The sequence below is a fragment of the Euprymna scolopes genome, chromosome 5 (genome assembly GCF_053919585.1).
Source record: "Euprymna scolopes isolate OS-2025 chromosome 5, ASM5391958v1, whole genome shotgun sequence".
Taxonomy (NCBI): domain Eukaryota; kingdom Metazoa; phylum Mollusca; class Cephalopoda; order Sepiida; family Sepiolidae; genus Euprymna; species Euprymna scolopes.
The window spans coordinates 25,351,495-25,376,908 of NC_136486.1; the positions used below are offsets into that span (position 1 = coordinate 25,351,495).

General features: G+C 31.1%; 1 protein-coding gene across 5 annotated transcripts in view; it reads right to left on the reverse strand.

The window, feature by feature from the left end:
* LOC145276744 (long-chain fatty acid transport protein 6-like) overlaps positions 1-25,414 on the reverse strand; it is a 478,413-nt gene that overhangs the window by 42,791 nt on the left and 410,208 nt on the right. The window lies entirely within an intron of this gene.

The following is a 25,414-nucleotide window of genomic DNA, read 5'->3' on the forward strand; positions in this document are numbered from 1 at the left end:
TGGCTGTTCAAGTACTAGTCAGAATTAATTAATTGATTAACCGGAATCAGGAATCGAAAAAGGCAGAACTTTTCGGGGTAGTGGAATTAGAAAATTTTGTGGCTATATTCCGATTCCAAAAATGATTCTTTTGTCTTTTTTATTTGATTTTGTTTAAAACAAAATCTAACACTGCTGTTAGTAATATTAAAATAATAAATATTGATTTTAAACTACCAGTAAAACTAAAGTCTATAGATCTTCCTCCACAAATGTTTTCTATGTTTGAGAAAATATTTGCACATTAAACATGTGTTTTCAGTAATCGGCAAAAAATAGCAACTTCACAGTTACATATTTAGAGATTTATAAGTAATCAAAATTGAAATCGATAATCATACCGGAATCGGTAATTTAGTGCGGAATCGGTAATTGTATCGGAACCGGCAAAAATATTGGAATCATCCTATCACTATCAGGTACTTTATTTATAATACAGCTTCCTATTGCAATCTGGTGGAACTCTTTTCCTGATGACTGTTTTCTTCTTACCTACAGCCTTGATGTTTTCAAGATTAAAGTCAATTGGCATCTCTTGTCTTTTCAATACAGGATGGAACGATAAGATTGTTGCCCTAGAAAAGATGACATGATTCCATTTCCGTTTGATGAAAACCAGATTTCCTTTATTTGTTGCAGACCATTTACTAGTTGGTCGTTTTTGTACAAATCCCAAGAGCGATAGGAGCCTTCTATAATGTTTCAAAGTGATACAATGTTCAACAAGCGAGATTGGAGATGCACCGCTGTTTAATTTATGCTCTCTATAGATCTAAGTTATGACAACAGGACCATTGCCAGCACCCTCAAAATGCATCAATGGATGGCTGCAAATAACAGGAATGTGCCCAGGGTCATGAAAACAGAGTGTCCAGCCATGGTTATGATCTTTGGTGTGGTTTTAAGTGAGAGCCACATAATGCCACCTCACATTTTTGAAGTCGGCTTCAAAGTGTATCTGGATGTGCTTAAGAATGTGGTGATCCCCTGGTGCAATCAGGTGGCTGCTGGCAGACCCTGGGTGTGGCAGCAGGACTCAGCGCCAGCCCACAAGTCCAAAGAAACCCATGCTTGGCTTCAGAAGGAGTGCTATGACTTTGGACCCTTCTTTCACTTCCCTGCTCCTCTACCAACCTAAACACACTGGACTATTTTGTTTGGTCATGCATCGAGACCATCACCAACCTAACCTCTAACAACACCAAAGCCAGCCTGATTGCCGCCATCAGCCGAGTATTTGCTCAGCTCCCACCGACGTTTGTGGAAAAGGCATGCTTCCAGTTCCAGACCCATATCGAGGTGGTGATTGAGGCTGAAGGCAGCTACATTGAATAGATGTCAGTTCTACTACATAATCAAGTTACCAAAATTGATATTTTTCAATAAAAGTTTTAAAATAAAGCTGTAGTGTTGTTTTCTTTAGGCGACAAATTTATCGTTCCACCCTGTAATTATTTTTGGTTCTAGTTAGCTTTTTACATCAAATCGCTTCATGTCTTGTCTAGAGAGATTTATGGAAACAACACTAACCCTATGCGGATTTAACCAGCTAACAACACTAACCCTATGCAGGTTTAACCAGCTTCCTCCAAAGGAGAAAGTTCCATGCCGCATGTATATCCCTGTTAGGGGAAAGGACGACATAAGGTTTTTGCAACTCTTGTTGCAGGGAGGTGTCGACATTCTTTTACATACAACACCTGGAATTCCCAAATTGGTCACCAGGCTCAACGTTGCTCAACTTTGATGATCTAATGAGAACCAGTGTGTCAACATGATTATACCATACTTATATATATAAATATATAATTTGTAGTATTCCGAATTATACTGGGTTAATATAATTCAGTAATTGTTCATATGCCAATAAATTTAAGCCAAAAAGGAGAGACGACTTAAACTGTAAGCTACAAAATTATCATATTTCATAATTGAGCATTCATATACTGTTTTAACAAAAACCAAGACTTCATAAAATGGGTTGATATATATATATATATATATATACATACAAATTTGTAGTATTCCAAATCATACTGGGTTAATATAATTCAGTAATTGTTCATATACCAATAAATTTAAGCCAAAAAGGAGAGACGACTTAAAAAGTAAGCTACAAAATTATCATATTTCATAATTGAGCATTCATATACTGTTTTAACAAAAACCAAGACTTCATGAAATGGGTTGATATATATATATATATATATATATATATATATATATATATATATATATACATACAAATTTGTAGTATTCCAAATCATACTAGGTTAATATAATTCAGTAATTGTTCATATACCAATAAATTTAAGCCAAAAAGGAGAGACGACTTAAAAAGTAAGCTACAAAATTAACATATTTCATAATTGAGCATTCATATACTGTTTTAACAAAAACCAAGACTTCAAAAAAAAAAAAAAAGAATTGATAGCAACAAAAGTGTATTTCATTGTTAGTTAGAATTGTTTCAAGACCATTTGGACAAATTCAAACAATATGTCATTTGAAAATGTTTACAAGCACAGCCTTTCTTCAGACTTATTAAATAAAAAACACATTAACAATGAAACATTAAGGAAAAGAAACATTTCCTTTATGAGGAAAAGAAAACAAGCGGGGACACTTTACCTCTGTCGCATCCTTTGCAAAGATATATATATATATATTCACCTAAAAATAAATATCAGGATATTCCTCCTAAACTATTTAAATGAATAAATGTAAAATCTATTCTATTATATCTATAAAAGTGAACGTGTTTGTCTGTCTGTGTGTCTGTTTGTCTGTGTACATTTCCCTACGCAATAACTCTGTCAATTTTTAGTCTATAGACTCGAAATTTGAAATACCGGGTACTGAGATTTGGGAAAATCGATGTGACGGGTGTCAGCCAGAAATTTGGCTGTTAAGGGGTCAAATTTCAACGATTTGACCTTTAAGAACTCTACCAAACTCCTCCGACAATTTTGGGTCTAGACACTTGAAATTTTAGATTTAGGTTCCTTGAACATGGATCTAACTTAATAAAGTGATTTGAGCCCGAAACAATAAATTTTAAGGGGTCATAATAGGGGTCAAAGTTTTAAAAAATTAACCATTTTTTTTGTTTTTTTTGCTTTTTTTGCACAGCATACACCTCCAAACACCCGAGCAACGCCGGGCACCCCTGCTAGTATTGGCCCATTTTTCACACTAACGGTAAAATCAGAATGTCTCTTTTAAAGTTAATTGAACTTTATACAACAGATGCTTCATCATTTATTAAAATACTGTTTATGTATATGCGATATTAGTCATTAGAATAACTAATTTTCATATTGGTTTTGCCGAAGGACATTTTATTAATTAGCTATTATTTTTGTATTGTTTCGTATTATTATCAATACTTATCTAAAAAATTCAAAATCATTATATCAAATCAGTACGAACTCAAATTAATATGAAAATGGAAACTACTTGGCACTCTTTCTGTGACATAAACGCATTACACATTTTGAATTCTAACGACTATGTTTTGTTGGGGGGGGGGGGAAAAAAAAAAAAAAAGGAAATCAAAAACATTTTTTTCTATAATTCACAAATAAGAGCCACTGTCAAGATTCACCTGAAAAAAAAAAAAAAAAAAAAAAAAAAAAAAAAATCAGAGATTACATCAAGCAAAATGGCCAAGAAGATGGTACCCAAGATGAGAACAGCATTTGAAAAAATAAAATACACAAACCTTGTAAGACTTCTCATGGAATATTTTACTCAATTCTTAAGCAGTAGTATACAAATATCAAAATTGGGTGTAATATAGTGCAGATGTCTAGATGTACATATCGAGCCTAAGCGAAATGACGTCATGGTAAGGAAAAAGACGACTATTAAAAGGAGAGAGCATGTTCAAGAAGACGATCATATTAGAGATGTGGATGGCACGTTCAAAAGTATGATCATTTGAGAGATGTCACAGCCATAACGAAAAGTTACGTGTGGTGTGAGAATAAGGAGAATAAATGTCGTTACAACACGAAAAAGTGAGTTCAAGTTATTCTTTATCTTTTGTCTTCTTTGCGACATAAACTGCTACAATGTGTGGGTCCCATATGTAAAGGTGCATAATGTTAGAAATCGAAAACAACTTTCTTCTTTTTTTTTTCTGTTTAATGAACACATCATGCACTAGTAATTTGAACGATGGGAAAAAATCTTTTTACAATTCACCAATAAGAAACATTGTCAAAATACACCTGAAGATGGTCGGATTTTGTTGTGTTTTTTATTGTTCTTTTTTTTTTTTTTTTTTTTTTTTTTTGTTGTTGTTTTTGTTAAGTTATTCAAGGACATCCCTCCATGAAACTCGAACGGAATCATTTTCAAAAGCAGCTAAGAAAGAAAGCAGGTGATCGTGTCACAACAAAACACATTTTTAATCTCTGGTTACATGGGCAAATAACTCATCACACTCCCTTAATATATATATATATATATATATATATATATATATATATATATATATATATATGCAACAAAATCCATAGTAGAATAATACAGCATACTTTGGTTTCATATTATACGACTGCACTTTCTTTTATTAACAAGATCACCATTTACCAAGGACAAAGGCCACCCGAGGATAAGGGGTAATGAGATGAATTGGAGTGATTGTTATTATCTATATATATAAAAGGCAAAATGTGTGTGACCATTTTGTGTATGTCTTCAAAAGGCTTTTCTCGCACACGGTTCCGAGGTCGTTACGATCGCTTACAACTGTTTATATGGGTCCTAAATAATAATATGTACGATTTGGGAAAGTGCGTCGCATCTAGATTTATTTACGTCGACTTTTACAAAATTATTGCTATTTTGGCTTCTTGCGTGTTGATTGGGCTTTTTAGTATAAAAAGCGAAACTAATTCAAAGTTAACAACGAACAACGTTCTCAGCATTGCGCCGGTACTTGGCCCTCAGGCCAAGATCAAAGTGTAGTATCTCTTCCGGCAGATACTGCAAGCAAAGACCATATGTGGGGGCGACCCCACATATAAGACCTTGGTCAATGTAGGGGCAACCCTTCATACCAATTGTCACTATCCAGCTCCCCTACTCCCCGGGGAGTTGGTCCCCATTTCCCCTTCACTCCTCACATTAAAAATCGGCCTTGTGCCTAATTTGTTCGGTGGGGGAGCAAATAAATACCTTCTCGGGAAATGTCCAGAAGCAATCAGCTTTGATCAATTTTGTACATCAGACAATTGTTATTCAATCTGGACAATTGGGAGTTGGTTCCCCTTCCCCCAACATCTGTTGGGGGAAAAAAACAAAAACAGTTCAAACTTGGGTAAACAACTGCGTGACTTCTATTTGACCTTCTTAATTAGGTCAAATGGAAGCAGCAGAGTTAACTTTTATTGCGCACGCCTGTTTTTATAGTTGATTAAATAAATTCAAACCTGAGTATGTTTTATGTATGCCGCGGTGGCCTAATGGGTAACGTCGCCCGTTTTTTCTTTTCACATTAATTTCCAACTCAAGGGTACGGGTTCGATTCTCATACTTACCTACCAAAACATTTTTTTTATTTACCCCCCCCCCCCCGGAGTTTTGATTTACCTCAAGACACCCGGGCATCGCCAGGTACCCCCCGCTAGTCTATATATATATAAAGAGCAAAATGTGTATGTGTGTTTGTATGTCTCGCAAAAACTTTCGACACAGGTGACGGATCCTGACCATTTTGGTATCGTTTTAAATTTCCGTCCTTTGGACGACAAATATTGAAAAATTGGCCAAAAACATTCATTCATTCACCCTCAACTGGGCAGTTTTATACAAGGAGGGTTCGGTTTTTGCGTCGCCATTTTCGCAAGTCATTGTATCAGTTGGAGTGACTACAGTTAATTTCACCGTTCAGAACTTCCTGCCGGGCGATAGAGACATCGGTTAAGACGTCACGTTTTTTTTTTAACTTTTCTTTTCCTCCTTCGCGTTACGGGTTCAAGCTTTTTTTTTTTTTTTTTCAACACAGGCACCCCCACTATTGTTGTTTTGATCCCCACCCCCTGGGTTCCTTACTACACCACCTAAACACCCGGGCAATGCCGGGCACCCCTGCTAGTTTGGAGATAAAAGTCAATTGTTTTCCTGTCCAAAAATAGATGTACGTGTGTCTGTCTGTGTATAAATATTTAACTGATAAACACTTAAACTACTGGCCACATAACACTGAAATTAACAGGAAGTTATAATCATACACCAAAGATGTCTTATAACGAGTAAAATCTTTGAATAAATGATTAATATGTAAAGAAATCGGCAAGCTGAAATGCAAAATGTTCATTTCAACTTGCCAACATATTTATATTAGTTGTGCGCACGCGTAAAATTAATCATAACTAAAAGTAGTTTAATTTTAAAACTTACTCATCTGTCTGTCAGGTTACCTCAAATGTTAGAGAATGCATCTGGAGCACTAAATGTTTTGATTTTGATTCTAGATAGTCATTTTTTTTTTTTTTTACTTTTGAAATCAGTACTTTATATCAGGTACAATATAATATTCAATAGAGAATTGGCTCTGTAATAATAAATACGAAATCTGCATGAATTAAAATATATTTTAACATATTTTACAACCGGGCAAGCCCCCCCCCCCCTGCTAGCTTATGATAAGAGTTAAATAAGCTGAAATTGTCAAATTGATAGCGCCATACAGTTCTCTAAAAATACAAGCCAAAATGAAGATAAAAGATAAAATAAAAAGTTTTACCAATAATTTTGGCAGAACCCAAAATATTTTTTTTTTTAACAATTGCAACAACAATAGATGCAATAAGCAGTAAGTTCATTAAATAGGTTCTATGAATTTCATAATAAGTTCATTAAGTAGGTTCTATGAATTTCATAATAAGTTCATTAAGTAGGTTCTATGAATTTCATAATAAGTTCATTAAGTAGGTTCTATGAATTTCATAATAAGTTCATTAAGTAGGTTCTATGAATTTCATAATAAGTTCATTAAGTAGGTTCTATGAATTTCATAATAAGTTCATTAAGTAGGTTCTATGAATTTCATAATAAGTTAATTAAATAGGTTCTATGAATTTCATAATAAGTTCATTAAATAGGTTCTATGAATTTCATAATAAGTTCATTAAATAGGTTCTATGAATTTCATAATAAGTTCATTAAATAGGTTCTATGAATTTCATAATAAGTTCATTAAGTAGGTTCTATGAATTTCATAATAAGTTCATTAAAAAGGTTCTATGAATTTCATAATAAGTTCATTAAATAGGTTCTATGAATTTCATAATAAGTTCATTAAATAGGTTCTATGAATTTCATAATAAGTTCATTAAATAGGTTCTATGAATTTCATAATAAGTTCATTAAGTAGGTTCTATGAATTTCATAATAAGTTCATTAAAAAGGTTCTATGAATTTCATAATACGTTCATTAAATAGGTTCTATGAATTTCATAATAAGTTCATTAAATAGGTTCTATGAATTTCATAATAAGTTCATTAAATAGGTTCTATGAATTTCATAATAAGTTCATTAAAAAGGTTCTATGAATTTCATAATAAGTTCATTAAGTAGGTTCTATGAATTTCATAATAAGTTCATTAAATAGGTTCTATGAATTTCATAATAAGTTCATTAAATAGGTTCTATGAATTTAATAATAAGTTCATTAAATAGGTTCTATGAATTTCATAATAAGTTCATTAAATAGGTTCTATGAATTTCATAATAAGTTCATTAAATAGGTTCTATGAATTTCATAATAAGTTCATTAAGTAGGTTCTATGAATTTCATAATAAGTTCATTAAAAAGGTTCTATGAATTTCATAATAAGTTCTTTAAGTAGGTTCTATGAATTTCATAATAAGTTCATTAAAAAGGTTCTATGAATTTCATAATAAGTTCATTAAGTAGGTTCTATGAATTTCATAATAAGTTCATTAAGTAGGTTCTATGAATTTCATAATAAGTTCATTAAGTAGGTTCTATGAATTTCATAATAAGTTCATTAAGTAGGTTCTATGAATTTCATAATAAGTTCATTAAGTAGGTTCTATGAATTTAATAATAAGTTCATTAAGTAGGTTCTATGAATTTCATAATAAGTTCATTAAGTAGGTTCTATGAATTTCATAATAAGTTAATTAAATAGGTTCTATGAATTTCATAATAAGTTCATTAAATAGGTTCTATGAATTTCATAATAAGTTCATTAAGTAGGTTCTATGAATTTCATAATAAGTTCATTAAATAGGTTCTATGAATTTCATAATAAGTTCATTAAATAGGTTCTATGAATTTCATAATAAGTTCATTAAATAGGTTCTATGAATTTCATAATAAGTTCATTAAGTAGGTTCTATGAATTTCATAATAAGTTCATTAAATAGGTTCTATGAATTTCATAATAAGTTAATTAAATAGGTTCTATGAATTTCATAATAAGTTCATTAAGTAGGTTCTATGAATTTCATAATAAGTTCATTAAATAGGTACTATGAATTTCATAATAAGTTCATTAAGTAGGTTCTATGAATTTCATAATATGTTCATTAAATAGGTTCTATGAATTTCATAATAAGTTCATTAAATAGGTTCTATGAATTTCATAATAAGTTCATTAAGTAGGTTCTATGAATTTCATAATAAGTTCATTAAAAAGGTTCTATGAATTTCATAATAAGTTCATTAAATAGGTTCTATGAATTTCATAATAAGTTCATTAAATAGGTTCTCTGAATTTCATAATAAGTTCATTAAGTAGGTTCTATGAATTTCATAATAAGTTCATTAAAAAGGTTCTATGAATTTCATAATAAGTTCATTAAATAGGTTCTATGAATTTCATAATAAGTTCATTAAATAGGTTCTATGAATTTCATAATAAGTTCATTAAGTAGGTTCTATGAATTTCATAATAAGTTCATTAAAAAGGTTCTATGAATTTCATAATAAGTTCATTAAATAGGTTCTATGAATTTCATAAGTTCATTAAATAGGTTCTATGAATTTCATAATAAGTTCATTAAGTAGGTTCTATGAATTTCATAATAAGTTCATTAAGTAGGTTCTATGAATTTCATAATAAGTTCATTAAGTAGGTTCTATGAATTTCATAATAAGTTCATTAAATAGGTTCTATGAATTTCATAATAAGTTCATTAAATAGGTTCTATGAATTTCATAATAAGTTCATTAAATAGGTTCTATGAATTTCATAATAAGTTCATTAAATAGGTTCTATGAATTTCATAATAAGTTCATTAAGTAGGTTCTATGAATTTCATAATAAGTTCATTAAAAAGGTTCTATGAATTTCATAATAAGTTCATTAAATAGGTTCTATGAATTTCATAATAAGTTCATTAAATAGGTTCTATGAATTTCATAATAAGTTCATTAAATAGGTTCTATGAATTTCATAATAAGTTCATTAAGTAGGTTCTATGAATTTCATAATAAGTTCATTAAAAAGGTTCTATGAATTTCATAATACGTTCATTAAATAGGTTCTATGAATTTCATAATAAGTTCATTAAATAGGTTCTATGAATTTCATAATAAGTTCATTAAATAGGTTCTATGAATTTCATAATAAGTTCATTAAAAAGGTTCTATGAATTTCATAATAAGTTCATTAAGTAGGTTCTATGAATTTCATAATAAGTTCATTAAATAGGTTCTATGAATTTCATAATAAGTTCATTAAATAGGTTCTATGAATTTAATAATAAGTTCATTAAATAGGTTCTATGAATTTCATAATAAGTTCATTAAATAGGTTCTATGAATTTCATAATAAGTTCATTAAATAGGTTCTATGAATTTCATAATAAGTTCATTAAGTAGGTTCTATGAATTTCATAATAAGTTCATTAAAAAGGTTCTATGAATTTCATAATAAGTTCATTAAGTAGGTTCTATGAATTTCATAATAAGTTCATTAAAAAGGTTCTATGAATTTCATAATAAGTTCATTAAGTAGGTTCTATGAATTTCATAATAAGTTCATTAAGTAGGTTCTATGAATTTCATAATAAGTTCATTAAGTAGGTTCTATGAATTTCATAATAAGTTCATTAAGTAGGTTCTATGAATTTCATAATAAGTTCATTAAGTAGGTTCTATGAATTTCATAATAAGTTCATTAAGTAGGTTCTATGAATTTCATAATAAGTTCATTAAGTAGGTTCTATGAATTTCATAATAAGTTAATTAAATAGGTTCTATGAATTTCATAATAAGTTCATTAAATAGGTTCTATGAATTTCATAATAAGTTCATTAAGTAGGTTCTATGAATTTCATAATAAGTTCATTAAATAGGTTCTATGAATTTCATAATAAGTTCATTAAATAGGTTCTATGAATTTCATAATAAGTTCATTAAATAGGTTCTATGAATTTCATAATAAGTTCATTAAGTAGGTTCTATGAATTTCATAATAAGTTCATTAAATAGGTTCTATGAATTTCATAATAAGTTAATTAAATAGGTTCTATGAATTTCATAATAAGTTCATTAAGTAGGTTCTATGAATTTCATAATAAGTTCATTAAATAGGTACTATGAATTTCATAATAAGTTCATTAAGTAGGTTCTATGAATTTCATAATATGTTCATTAAATAGGTTCTATGAATTTCATAATAAGTTCATTAAATAGGTTCTATGAATTTCATAATAAGTTCATTAAGTAGGTTCTATGAATTTCATAATAAGTTCATTAAAAAGGTTCTATGAATTTCATAATAAGTTCATTAAATAGGTTCTATGAATTTCATAATAAGTTCATTAAATAGGTTCTCTGAATTTCATAATAAGTTCATTAAGTAGGTTCTATGAATTTCATAATAAGTTCATTAAAAAGGTTCTATGAATTTCATAATAAGTTCATTAAATAGGTTCTATGAATTTCATAATAAGTTCATTAAATAGGTTCTATGAATTTCATAATAAGTTCATTAAGTAGGTTCTATGAATTTCATAATAAGTTCATTAAAAAGGTTCTATGAATTTCATAATAAGTTCATTAAATAGGTTCTATGAATTTCATAAGTTCATTAAATAGGTTCTATGAATTTCATAATAAGTTCATTAAGTAGGTTCTATGAATTTCATAATAAGTTCATTAAGTAGGTTCTATGAATTTCATAATAAGTTCATTAAATAGGTTCTATGAATTTCATAATAAGTTCATTAAAAAGGTTCTATGAATTTAATAATAAGTTCATTAAGTAGGTTCTATGAATTTCATAATAAGTTCATTAAAAAGGTTCTATGAATTTCATAATAAGTTCATTAAATAGGTTCTATGAATTTCATAATAAGTTCATTAAATAGGTTCTATGAATTTCATAATAAGTTCATTAAATAGGTTCTATGAATTTCATAATAAGTTCATTAAGTAGGTTCTATGAATTTCATAATAAGTTCATTAAAAAGGTTCTATGAATTTCATAATAAGTTCATTAAGTAGGTTCTATGAATTTCATAATAAGTTCATTAAATAGGTTCTATGAATTTCATAATAAGTTCATTAAGTAGGTTCTATGAATTTCATAATAAGTTCATTAAATAGGTTCTATGAATTTCATAATAAGTTCATTTAATAGGTTCTATGAATTTCATAATAAGTTCATTAAATAGGTTCTATGAATTTCATAATAAGTTCATTAAGTAGGTTCTATGAATTTCATAATAAGTTCATTAAAAAGGTTCTATGAATTTCATAATAAGTTCATTAAGTAGGTTCTATGAATTTCATAATAAGTTCATTAAGTAGGTTCTATGAATTTCATAATAAGTTCATTAAGTAGGTTCTATGAATTTCATAATAAGTTCATTAAATAGGTTCTATGAATTTCATAATAAGTTCATTAAATAGGTTCTATGAATTTCATAATAAGTTCATTAAGTAGGTTCTATGAATTTCATAATAAGTTCATTAAATAGGTTCTATGAATTTCATAATAAGTTCATTAAAAAGGTTCCATGAATTTCATAATAAGTTCATTAAGTAGGTTCTATGAATTTCATAATAAGTTCATTAAATAGGTTCTATGAATTTCATAATAAGTTCATTAAGTAGGTTCTATGAATTTCATAATAAGTTCATTAAATAGGTTCTATGAATTTCATAATAAGTTCATTAAATAGGTTCTATGAATTTCATAATAAGTTCATTAAGTAGGTTCTATGAATTTCATAATAAGTTCATTAAATAGGTTCTATGAATTTCATAATAAGTTCATTAAATAGGTTCTATGAATTTCATAATAAGTTAATTAAATAGGTTCTATGAATTTCATAATAAGTTCATTAAGTAGGTTCTATGAATTTCATAATAAGTTCATTAAATAGGTTCTATGAATTTCATAATAAGTTCATTAAATAGGTTCTATGAATTTCATAATAAGTTCATTAAGTAGGTTCTATGAATTTCATAATAAGTTCATTAAATAGGTTCTATGAATTTCATAATAAGTTCATTAAATAGGTTCTATGAATTTCATAATAAGTTCATTAAATAGGTTCTATGAATTTCATAATAAGTTCATTAAATAGGTTCTATGAATTTCATAATAAGTTCATTAAGTAGGTTCTATGAATTTCATAATAAGTTCATTAAGTAGGTTCTATGAATTTCAGTATGTTAATACTTATACAACGCTGTGGACCGCCTAGGGTTGTTTGTTATATGATTTCTTTCTTTAAATCAATTCTCATTTTTTGACAAAAGCCAATTAAAAACTGTATGGAGCTTAACACAACAAAACCGCCATCCAGGGGCAGATAACTGACAGATAGTCAATAATTTGCACAAATGATATTCCCCATAGAGATGTCATTCTGTTCTATCGCGTATGATCTTTTAAGAAAACTTTGACCGAAGACTTTTTTGTTGGCTTTGTTGTAATATAAATGAAAAGAATGTTCGGAGGGGAGGGGGCAGATTTTCTTTTGTCATTAATAGAAATCCATTCCCCTCTGCACATTATCAGATTTTAAGAGATAACAAAGGCCCCTTAGTAAATGAGATTAGGTTGGAGGGTTAGAAATAAATAAATGTGGTTGAAAAAAAGAAAAAAAGAAAGTAAGGAATACTATATAAGTAATTAGACATTTTCAGGATTTATATATATATATATATATATATATATATATATATATATATATATAGGAGCAAACAGTTAATAAAATATGTTAAAAAACACTTTGAAAAAGAGTTAAAAACATATTTAATCTGAAAAGGAAACACTTGATAAGTGGATAGTCCTTAATCCGCGGATTTCGAAGAAGTACTTTCCTTCTCATCAGAGGGTAGGAATTAGCAAAATGCGGGATCGGATTTTGCATACAAAAGTATTTGATGAAACAACAAGTAAGTAAAAGATCTTACTTGATTAAAAAAAAAGTGAAGCAGAGAGAATATGGTGAAGAAAAAAGGTGATTACACGTGAATGGATAGTCTGGTGAAAGATAAATAATCCAATGACGGTAAAATCCAAAAATATAACTTCAAGAAAGTTAATTGAATTTCCATTTGCACAAGTAAAATCTAAGGAAATCCTGTAATTGGAAGATGGTCCAAAATAATCCAAAAGCCGAAATCCATGGAATAATTCATAAATATGTACAAGGGAAAAGGGGAAAAATTTATTTCATTTTATTATATATATATATATATATATATATATATAAGATTGTTGATTTATTTCTTTTTTTATAAGCGATTTTGTGGTATATTTTCTTCTATCTTTTCACTCCATGAGTGCTTTTAAAGAGAGAAGTTATCTGCCCTTTGCTTATGTTCTAGTCGCCCCACATTTTGGGACATATTATTTGTAATCATTAACTGATTATTTCAGTATTTATTTAAATATTTTTACGTGCATAAAATTAAGTTATCTATTTTTTTAAAATTATATATGTCATCCACATACAGTACTGTTTCACAGTTCATCAGTGCGGCTAGACAAGGATCGAAACCCGATCACCCAAACAACAGTCGGAGCTTCAAACGAATGCATTATATGGCTGCTGCTATACGGGCAGTGAATTAATGTTTTGACATTATCCAAAGTACCTAAGCTCAATTTGTTTACACAAAGGGCATCGCTTCATATGCTAATGGTAATTTGTATATCCCTTCCCAAATGCTCAACCTAAGATAGGGAGCATTATATATATATATATATATATATATATATATATATATATATATATATAAATTCACACACATGCACACACACGTATGGGTATGGCTCAGAGGCTTAGGAATGAGGGTGGAGAGTTGTACGTTTTGGTTTCGATTCTAGCTGATGGCACCTAAGTCAAATATATTTTTTTTTTAGTTTTGTTATCTCATTACTATTTAAGTTTAGCATAATAATCGATATGTAATCTGCATCAATTAAAATATCATAGTTAAGCGTATCTTATGACCGGGTAATGCCGAACGGCCTTCTAGTTTATTCTACAAACATGTCTAATTACCCAAACCAAAGTGAAAACACTTTATTATTATTATTATTATTATTATTATTATTATTATTATTTTGCTTTAAAACCAGAAATAAAGCTGCTTGATTTAAAGAGGCCGCAAGAACAAAAGATGATTATCACAAGGGCAGGAGATGACTATTGTTTTTAATCTTGAAATTCTATAGCTAGGAGAAAAACAGTCAGTAGAAAAAGATTTCTACAAGCTTGCAGTGCTGCGAAAGAACCTACTTCAATAGAAAGATGTGTTATAATGAGGTACTAGACCACTAGACCAGCAAGTGTAACGTGCTGAAACAAAGGAAGCAGGGAATAAATCATACAATTCTGAAGAACATATACACATGTCATAACAGTATTTATAGAAAAGACTAAGATTAGCTAAAATAAATAATAAGAAAAATAAATAAGCGTACAAGTTATTACATATATTGCTATATACCTACACTAACACACATATACACACACACACACATATATATATATATATATATATATATATATATATATATATATATATATATACTATCGACAATGTGAAATTACACAAAAGTTAACAGAGCCTCCCTCTCCCCATGTTAAGAATGGTTTTCTAAATAATAACCTCATTATTTCAACACGGTTCATAAACTGCACGAATGCCAAGATTTCTTCCAATCTACGAATATTCAAATCTTAATGCACTTTCTGCTATATTGAAGTTTTTGGCTTTAAAATGACTACCACTGAAATGGTGTTATCTTAACCAAGTTAGTTATAGTTTTAAAATAATTTGGTTCAATTAATAATTTAATGTCCAAACAATGCTGTAAGAAAAAAGGGATTGATCATAGTCAAGGACAATCTAAAGGTTCCCTTTTCATTAGCTACTATGCACCGGGATAAAAAAAAAAAGGTGGGGGGGTCTCCCCTTTCCTAGTATTACTTCACTTGCTCTTGATCCCCCCTTTATAATACTGAATGTTTAGCAAGAGGGCATCAAGCGCATCAAATACAGGCAGCTGGGGCCCATCTGTGAATTTAATCGTTCCTTGACACTTGCTCCTTTAGAGGAAGCTGGTTCAACCTGGCTAGGGCGAATGCCATACAACAAACAAACAATCAAGTGCAATTTTAAAGTTTTTGGTGTGACTCCACTAAGGATTAAACTCTGGTCTCCTGAAATTTGCAAACGCTTATCAATATGCCAAATCGGTGGATTCGGCTGAGATCATATCGCTTCAATGGCAGCCATCTTAAAGTTAAAAACTTCGATATAGCAGCACTTTCTTTTGGTTGTTGATCAAAAAAAAATTGAAAAGCGAAGAAAAGAATCTTGATTTCGTAAGAGATAATGGAAGGAAAGGGGGTTATTCGGTTAAGTGGAGTCAGTCTACTTGACCTGGGAGCATTTGAAGATGAAAATTCAATCCTTGACCTTTGCGCCCCTCCCCTCCTATTAAAAAAAAAAAGAAGCGGGGGGGGGGGCGGTAAAATGCGTACTTTATCTCTCCATTGTAAATCAGGTTATGTGTACTGTTATGCAAAGAAAGGGATGCGAAATAGGCTAGAAAAGTTACAGGTGTGGTTGCCATAGTTACAATACCGCTTGACTAAGAGTAACTTTAGAAATGAAAAAATATTTGGCGAGGTGGAGGTGGGTGGGTGTGGTTTCTTCTCTTTTTTACACACTTTTAAAAGAAGACTACATAATTTTTTTTTTTATTATTATTTATTTATTTATTTTTTTTTTACTATTTTATTAACTACAAACAGGTCTACTCGGCGTTTTTCTATTAAAATTTTCTACTTCACCTCTCTTTCTTCTTTCATTCCTTTTTTTTCTTTTTTTTTTTTCTCCCTCCATCCTCAAACCACTCTCTTCCTCCCCTGCTGAGGCCATTTCTCTCTAGCTTGACATACACACACAAACAGTAAACACCTATTTATATAATAGATTCCTTGTGGAATTAACATTTTATTTCCAAATCAATACATAATAACACTGAAAAACTAACTCTACCCAGACGAACTCCGGTCCAGTTGAGTCTCAGAGAATGAATAACGTTCTTTTAAATTTTAGATATTATTCATCCTGAGCAACGCTGATTAAGAATATACCAATTTTGTCAGTGCTTATTTTGTAGTTTGTGATTTTTGGTTAGACATACGAGGTGCCTTAAATAAGTTTCCAGACTTTAGTAGTACACGCATTTAAATTTGTCGTAGACTCTTGAAACTTCAGTATGTTATTGCTATACATTTTATGAGATGACTGGCCCATTTTTATGATTTCAGGTTCAAATGAACAGCTACAGCAGGAATTGGAATACACCCTACTTATACCCTGATTGTCACAACTGATGAATTTCAAAAATGCAATCTGGATATGAGGACACTTTAGAAGATATGCAATAACATTCTGTTTTAAATTTGGGGGGGGGGACAAAAAAACGCTACAGAAACCTATAGAATGCTTCAGACTGTTTTTGGACCATCTTGCATGAATCGAGCATCAGGTTTTAAGTGGCATAAGAGATTCAATGAAGGCAGGAAGTCTTTGAGGGATGAAGAGAGGTATGAGAGGAGTAAGGAAGTCAGAACATCAGAATTGATTGGCCAAATAAAGAATTTCATGAATAAGAACCGTCGTGCGTCTATGGAGACAATAAGTGCACAGTTTGATGTCAGTGTGGGAACTGTACGCACAATTATATGCAAGGAAGTGAAGATGTGAAAGATTTGCACAATGTTTGTCCCAAGGGTGCTCCATCCTTGTCACAGACTATTTGACCAAGATCGACATCAAGGCAGTCCTTCACCTTTCTTATAGTCTAGACCTTGCTCCCTGTGACTTTTGGTTATTCCCTAAACTCAAGGAAAATCTTAGAGGCTGTCGTTATGAGACAAACAGGCTGTGACAAAGGTATCGATACGCTCACACAAGAGGACTCCCATGGGGCTTTCCAGAAGTTGTTGGAATGGTACACACAAGTGTGTTGCAGCTGGAGCAAATTACTTCGAAGGGGACGGGACTAGTTTCATGTATGTACTACCAATAAAAGTGCCCTATGAAAAAAGTCTGGAAACTTATTAGAGGCACTGCATACATATATACATACATACCCACAGACAACTGCCCTTAATACAATAAATTTTTTTTTTTTTTTTTTACATGGTGGTCACCACTTATCAAGGCCCGGAAGCCACTTAGGGATAAGGGTTATTGCAAGTACAGTACGTTAGTGTGGAGATTTAATGAAGTGTTTAATTAAGGAGGCGGTTCATTAGGAATTTGTTAACATTGGACTTAAAGACATCCAAGTTGTAGTCAGGTGGAAAACAGGCAGACGGAACAGAGTTCCACAGGCGTGCAGGTCTAAGAAAGAAGCTTTGTTCATGGAATCCACGTTTTGATTTAGGCACAGATAAAGAGTGGGGGAAATTTTTCACAGTGGATTCAGCTAGACGGGTGTTTTTCGTGAAAGATTGGCGAGGGGGGACCAGAGATTGGAGTTCAGACGAGCACCTGCCATGGAAATAATGATAAAACAAGGATAGGCTCGCAACGTCTCTTCTGTGGGAGAGAGGTTGCAGGGTAGAGAAAAGGGAAGGCAGTGATTAATTTTCACGAAAAAAATTGGTTCTTATTCAGAACTCGACTTAATAAAAATACATTAAAAAATCTTTATGATTTACATACTCGTCAAAGAATGTAGAGGTCATATTCCAAAAATCGCGTAAATTGATCAAGTAGCTTTATTTTTTAGCCAAGAAAATCAAAATTTGCGATATTTAATGATTAAAAACTTTTAATTATTTTAAATTAAAAAAAAAAACTATCGGTAGTCGAATTGAGTTGTCGCCCTTGAATTCTAAATAAGAACCAAAAAAAATCTAAAAGCGAAAAAAATTGAGATGCTCCCTTGTCGAACTCGGGAAGTTTTCTGTTGAACTCGGGAATTGCGATGGAATTTCGAGCGGAACGCTTTATTTACTTCACGGGGGTAGCATGCTCTTATTCTGTCAGCCATGACTAGATAGAGGTCCTAAGTAATTCGCAATTGTATTTTTCGGTCGCCCACACTGAGGATTGAACCTTCAACCTTCAGGATAATATCACTTTTTACTATGATTAAAATTTTTTTCATTCAGGAAAGTTGACCTCCTTGAATTGATGATCTGAACTTGACCTTTATTTTTACTTTATCGTTATTTTCATGGCAAGTGCTCGTCTGAGCTCCAATTTATGGTCCCTCCTATCCTGACTTTCATGAAAAACACTTGTCTAGGTGAAACCACTATCAAACCTACTCTTTATCTGTGCCTATACCTAAACTTTGAACTCGTCTAGCTGAAACCACTATCAATAATTTACTCCGCTCTTTATCTGTGCCTAAACGTAAGCGTAGATTTCATGAAAAAAGCTTCTTTCTTACAACTTCATGCCTGTGGAACTCTGTTCCGTTTTCCTGCTTCCCAACTAACTACAATATGGTTGTCTTCAAGTCCAACGTGACCAAATTCTTGATGATCCATCCCCTTAAGTAATCCAATTTACCAAATTTCCAATACTAACGATTACTACGGCATGTTCCCTTTGACCACTGTGCACTCATCAACCCTTATCCTCGAGTGATCTCCGGGCCTTGATAAGTGGTGACTCTTTTGTAAAAAAAAAATAAATAAATAAATAAAAAGGCAAATTTATGTTTTTGAAATATAAAAATTCTCCACATCATTATGAAAATCTTGTTTGACAAAGCTAAACATTTTTTTTATAATTATAAAGTGATAAGTGGGGGGACTCCTTTGTATAAAAAAAAAATTGTTTTTCCAAGTACTCTAACCGCTGCGCCACGGGTCCTTGTTCACAATCACACTGAAGATGAGAACAGTACTTCAACGAATCCAAACAATCCGAATAATTAGTGACCTAATCCTAAAAATAGGGTCAGAGGGCACCTCAGTCCAAAAGTCCGGGTGCCCGTAAAAACAATAATGTAGAGTTCCCAATTATATTGTCTCCAAAGTATAAACCAACCCCACCCCTGGACAAATTTGAAAAAATATTTAACTTGATCAACAATAGACATTAGTTCAATCTAATAATTCTTCCCCTAAAGAATTTACCAAAAAAAGAACTTGCCATTAAGTAAAGGTCCCTTAGTGGGAGAGGAAATTTATTGAAATTTTGCAGTTTGAAAAATCTTTGGAGGAGACAAGGAAAGTTTCCCCAAAAATTGTGAGAAGCAGAACAAATTCAACTTCCTTTCCCCACAAAGAACGTTGTTCTCCAGCTAAAACAATACTTAGGTAACCCCCTCCACTCCTGAGATCCATAGTTGTCTTCCCCTAGTTCATTCGTTTTCAGTACTCCCCACATCTTTCCACCCAAAAAATATTTAATGAAAATGAAAATGCTGTCTCATTCCTCACCTCTACCCAACCATCCCACCATCTTCACACAACAGACAATGAAGGTCCTCATCAAAAGAAAAGAAAGCTTTCACAGGAAAGGAGATATGTGATCCCCATGAAATACCATCACAGAAAGGACATATGAAACCTAGTTATTTTAAATACTTATACACAAGAAAGACATTTGAAACTCGGGTTAACAGTGCAAAGGGTGAGAGCAGGCAAAAAAGTGTATAGTATATGATAGAGGAAGTGAACAGCTCATCTATTATATAAATCTTACCTGTCTGTTTGCATGTATGTATGTGTGTATCTATGCATGTATGCCTAAAACTTTTGACAGAGGCAACAGATTTTCACAAGATCAGTATCGTTTTAAAGTATGACTCTTTGGACGACAAATATCGAAAAATTGGCCAAAAACATTAATTCCTTCACTCTCAACTGGGCACTTTTCTACAAGGACGGAGTCGCTTTTTTTGCCGATATTTTCTAAAGTCAATCCCTCTTTTCGATTAACTAGCACTAATTTAAACCTTCGCCACTTCTGGTTTTGCAATGGACGCAACGGCAAGGACGTCACTTTTTTGTCACATTTGCGGTACAGGTTCGGGCCTACCTGCCTAATACCACTGTTTTTAAAAAAGTTTGCTCAACACACACCTCCAAACTCCCGCCCAAACAGCGCCAGGCACCCAGACTAGTCTATTATATGAATCTCATCTGTGTGTGTGTGTGTGTGAATGTATGTATGCATGTTTGTATGTCTCACTAAAACTTTCGACACATGCAATGAACACTGACAAAATCAGTATTGTTAGGGAGATCCATCTCTCAGAAGACAAATATTCAAACATTGGCCAAAAACATTAATTCTTTGACCGTCAACTGGGCCATTTTTCGCAAGAAGGGGTCAGGGTTTTTTTTTGTTTTTTTTTTTAAATTAAAAGCGGATTTTACGATCAGGCAACCTACCCATCTTCCCAATTTTTGTTTTTTACGACTGGACCATGCCGGGCACCCCCTGTTAGTTTAATATAATGCCTCCTCTTGCATTTTATTATAATGACAAATTGATTGATTTGAAAAAAAAAATGTTGGGAAGGCTCCCTATTTGAGTGCACACATTCCTATGTAGACCCCTGAAAATAATTTTGGACATGACTTGTCTTACAAAAGGGTAAGTTCACTTAAGCTAGTCTTGGGCACTCGAGTAAAAGAGTTAACAATTATGAGGCACCCCTCACCTGACTGATAGGAAATGCTCTCTGAGTTGGAAACAAACTTTTTGCAACAAGCTTAGTAAATACACTGCAGTGTGTCCGATACTGTGACTAGGAATAAACTACTAATCACTTTCTCATTTACTGTGTCTACCCGTTTTGTAAGTTAGTTGAAGGCTATGTGGTTATGTGGTTCACATATTGAACAGACAGTTTCTTATCCAAGAATCCTGTTCTACATTTCTGCAATTGAATGCCGACGATGAATAAGGAGGAAAACTATGTTTCTTTGTTTGCTAGCTATTATGAGAGGCACGATTTTTTTGTTTGTTTGTTTGTTTTTACAAGGAAGTCACCACTGATCAAGGCTCGAAGGCTACTCAAGAATAAGGGTTGGTTGGTTGTTTTTGTTTTACGGCATATCAACCCTTTTCGGGTTATTTAATGCCGAATCCAAAGATTTTGAAGAAAAAATTTTTAATAGAATATATTTGTTGTCTTCAAGTCGGTTTCTATTTAACCCATAGTTGCAACTCTAACAGGTACTACCACTCCGGGTCAGAGTGGACCCGGGAGCAATAAGGGATAATGGTTGTATGTTGGTCACTGAAATAACAGCCTAGTGATCGTTAGTGGAGGAAATTAGGTAGAATTTGATTATTTAAAGAAGAAGATCAACAAGAACTTCTTTATATTGGACTTAAAGACAACCATGTTGTAGTCAGCAGGGAAGCAAGCAGGCAGTTCTAGGAAAGAAGCTTTGTTCATGGAATTTGCATTTAAATTTAGCCACAGATAGAGAGCACAGATGTTTACAGGGATGAGACTTTCACTGCACTCCAACTTGTTGTACTTATTTTCAAAGTCTGAAAATACATTTTGAGCTAGAGAAGGTGAAACTCTTCATCAAATTTCAATGAAAGCTGGGTGAAAGTTTTGTATTTGTGTCGAGTAGATGGAATTAATTTTGAATGGTACTCAGATGTGTCTTAGATAAAGAATACAGAACAACCAAACCAAACACTGACCCTTTTTTTGACCCGACTAGAGTAGATTACTTTTCTTATCTTCTACCTATTTAACTTAGCTAGAGTATACATAATATCATGAGGCTCCTTTTTGTTTTGGCTCTTTTCCAACCATTTTTTTTTTCTTTACTTCAGTTTTCGTTGTAAAATTCTCAATTCACATCACAGTTAGATTTGCTTTTATGTCAGAGATGTGAACCGCATTTTCGTAATTTTGAAAAAGATCCTAAAAATAAAGCTTTTGGGACACGATCAATTTTTTTTTATTAGTAAAACTGTTAAATCTGCCACATGTTACAGGAAGGTTGTGACAAAGTTGTGACAAAGTTGCATCAGCATTTTGAAGCATGACGTCACAGACTCAAATGCATATATAGGGATTAACATCAATAAGAAGAGAAGATAATAAATAAAAAAAAAACGTGTGGCGATTAACAAATTACATTGTAGCAGTACAAGTCTTCTTACTCCTACTACCTCTTTTAAGAGTCGAACTTTGTGAAAATTGTCGTTGTATCAATGAGATTCACGGCATGAATTTGTCTGGTGCCATATTCTGATAGCCAGCTGTGTTGGGTGCATGAAGTAAACGAAATAAATACCTTTTTTTTTACCAAGAAAAGTTTGTGTTCAAATTCTCATTTCCTTTATGATTGTCTCAACAAACAATGTTTGGGTTTGTTAGAGAGAACAATGATGTTGTCCAGGGTTTCTTATACTAACAGTAGGGATTTTTTTTATTGTATATATATTGCATTCTTTGGGGTTTTTTTTACTAGAAGATGTACCCGGTGTTGCCCAGTATTAAACATAACATTAAATTCCTTTAAAAAATGAAGTAAAAAATAAAACGGAAAGAAATTGAGACATTTGCATACAAGTATTGTTTTTCTAAACAGTTCCCTTCTTGTAAGTAAAAAAAAAATACTTGAGCTGAGATTGAAACCCAAACCTAAAGATAGTGAGTCGATAACCATTAGACCAGCTTGACACGATTTTAAAAAGTGTTTTTAAACTTTGTGAAACAAATGACAAATAGATAAAAATCTGGAGACCTTCAAGTATCAATTTTTCAGTTTTGACTTCTTAGTAGCCATTTTTTCCGGATGAAAACCGATTAATTTGAATATTTGAATACCCTATACACCAAATTTCAAGTGTAGATCATAAATCCGTTATATAAGTAGAGAAATGTCCTCTCTCTCTCTCACACACACACACACACACACACACACACACTCGGTCCTGAATATGACCTTAAACTATATCTGATAGTGAGGCCCCAGCTTGCGGGATTTGGGGTGTGTGGAGCCACCCTTTAATTGTCATTGCTCCCAGGTCTAATCTGACCCGGAGTGGTAGTACCTGTTAGGGTCCCAACTGTGGGTTAAATAGAAACAGACTTTACAAAAAAAAACAAATATATTCTATTAAAATTTGTTCTTCAAAATCACTAGATTTGGCATTAAATAACCTGAAAAGAGTTGATATGCCGTAAAACAAAAACAACCAACCAACCAACCAACACACATTCTCACTTTTATAGATAAATATTTTTATTCAACCCCCACCCCCAACCCTCAACATTAAATTTGGGGGTTTATAAGTAATTCATTAATTGATTTCGTTTTGGTTATTGTGACTAGTTAATTAATGTTAATCAGATTCAGTTTCTTCCCACTCCCTCTTTTTAGACCTTGTGTACCACATTTGTGCCCATTTATGAATAAATATTTATTGATGTGAATAAGATTTACCTCACAATTATTTTTCACCATTAAAAAGTTTTACCTCACAATTATTTTTCACCATTAAAAGATTTACCTCACAATTATTTTTCACCATTAAAGATTTATTCACAATTATTTTTCACCATTAAAGATTTACTTCACAATTATTTTTCACTATTAAAAAATTTACCTCACAATTATTTTTCACTATTAAAAAATTTACCTCACAATTATTTTTCACCATTAAAGATTTATTCGCAATTATTTTTCACCATTAAAAGATTTACCTCACAATTATTTTTCACCATTAAAAGATTTACCTCACAATTATTTTTCACCATTAAAGATTTATTCACAATTATTTTTCACCATTAAAGATTTACTTCACAATTATTTTTCACTATTAAAAAATTTACCTCACAATTATTTTTCACTATTAAAAAATTTACCTCACAATTATTTTTCACCATTAAAGATTTATTCACAATTATTTTTCACCATTAAAGATTTATTCACAATTATTTTTCACCATTAAAGATTTATTCACAATTATTTTTCACCATTAAAGATTTACTTCACAATTATTTTTCACCATTAAAAATTTACCTCACAATTATTTTCCACTATTAAAAAATTTACCTCACAATTATTTTTCACTATTAAAAAATTTACCTCACAATTATTTTCCACTATTAAAAAATTTACTTCACAATTATTTTTCACTATTAAAAAATTTACCTCACAATTATTTTTCACCATTATAGATTTATTCACAATTATTTTTCACCATTAAAGATTTATTCACAATTATTTTTCACCATTAAAGATTTACTTCACAATTATTTTTCACCATTAAAAGATTTACCTCACAATTATTTTTCACTATTAAAAAATTTACCTCACAATTATTTTTCACTATTAAAAAATTTACCTCACAATTATTTTTCACTATTAAAAAATTTACCTCACAATTATTTTTCACCATTAAAAAATTTACCTCACAATTATTTTTCACCATTAAAAAATTTACCTCACAATTATTTTTCACCATTAAAAGATTTACCTCACAATCATTTTTCACTATTAAAAAATTTACCTCACAATTATTTTTCACTATTAAAAAATTTACCTCACAATTATTTTTCACCATTAAAAAATTTACCTCACAATTATTTTTCACTATTAAAAAATTTACCTCACAATTATTTTTCACCATTAAAGATTTATTCACAATTATTTTTCACCATTAAAGATTTATTCACAATTATTTTTCACCATTAAAGATTTACTTCACAATTATTTTTCACTATTAAAAAATTTACCTCACAATTATTTTCCACTATTAAAAAATTTACCTCACAATTATTTTTCACTATTAAAAAATTTACCTCACAATTATTTTCCACTATTAAAAAATTTACCTCACAATTATTTTTCACTATTAAAAAATTTACCTCACAATTATTTTTCACC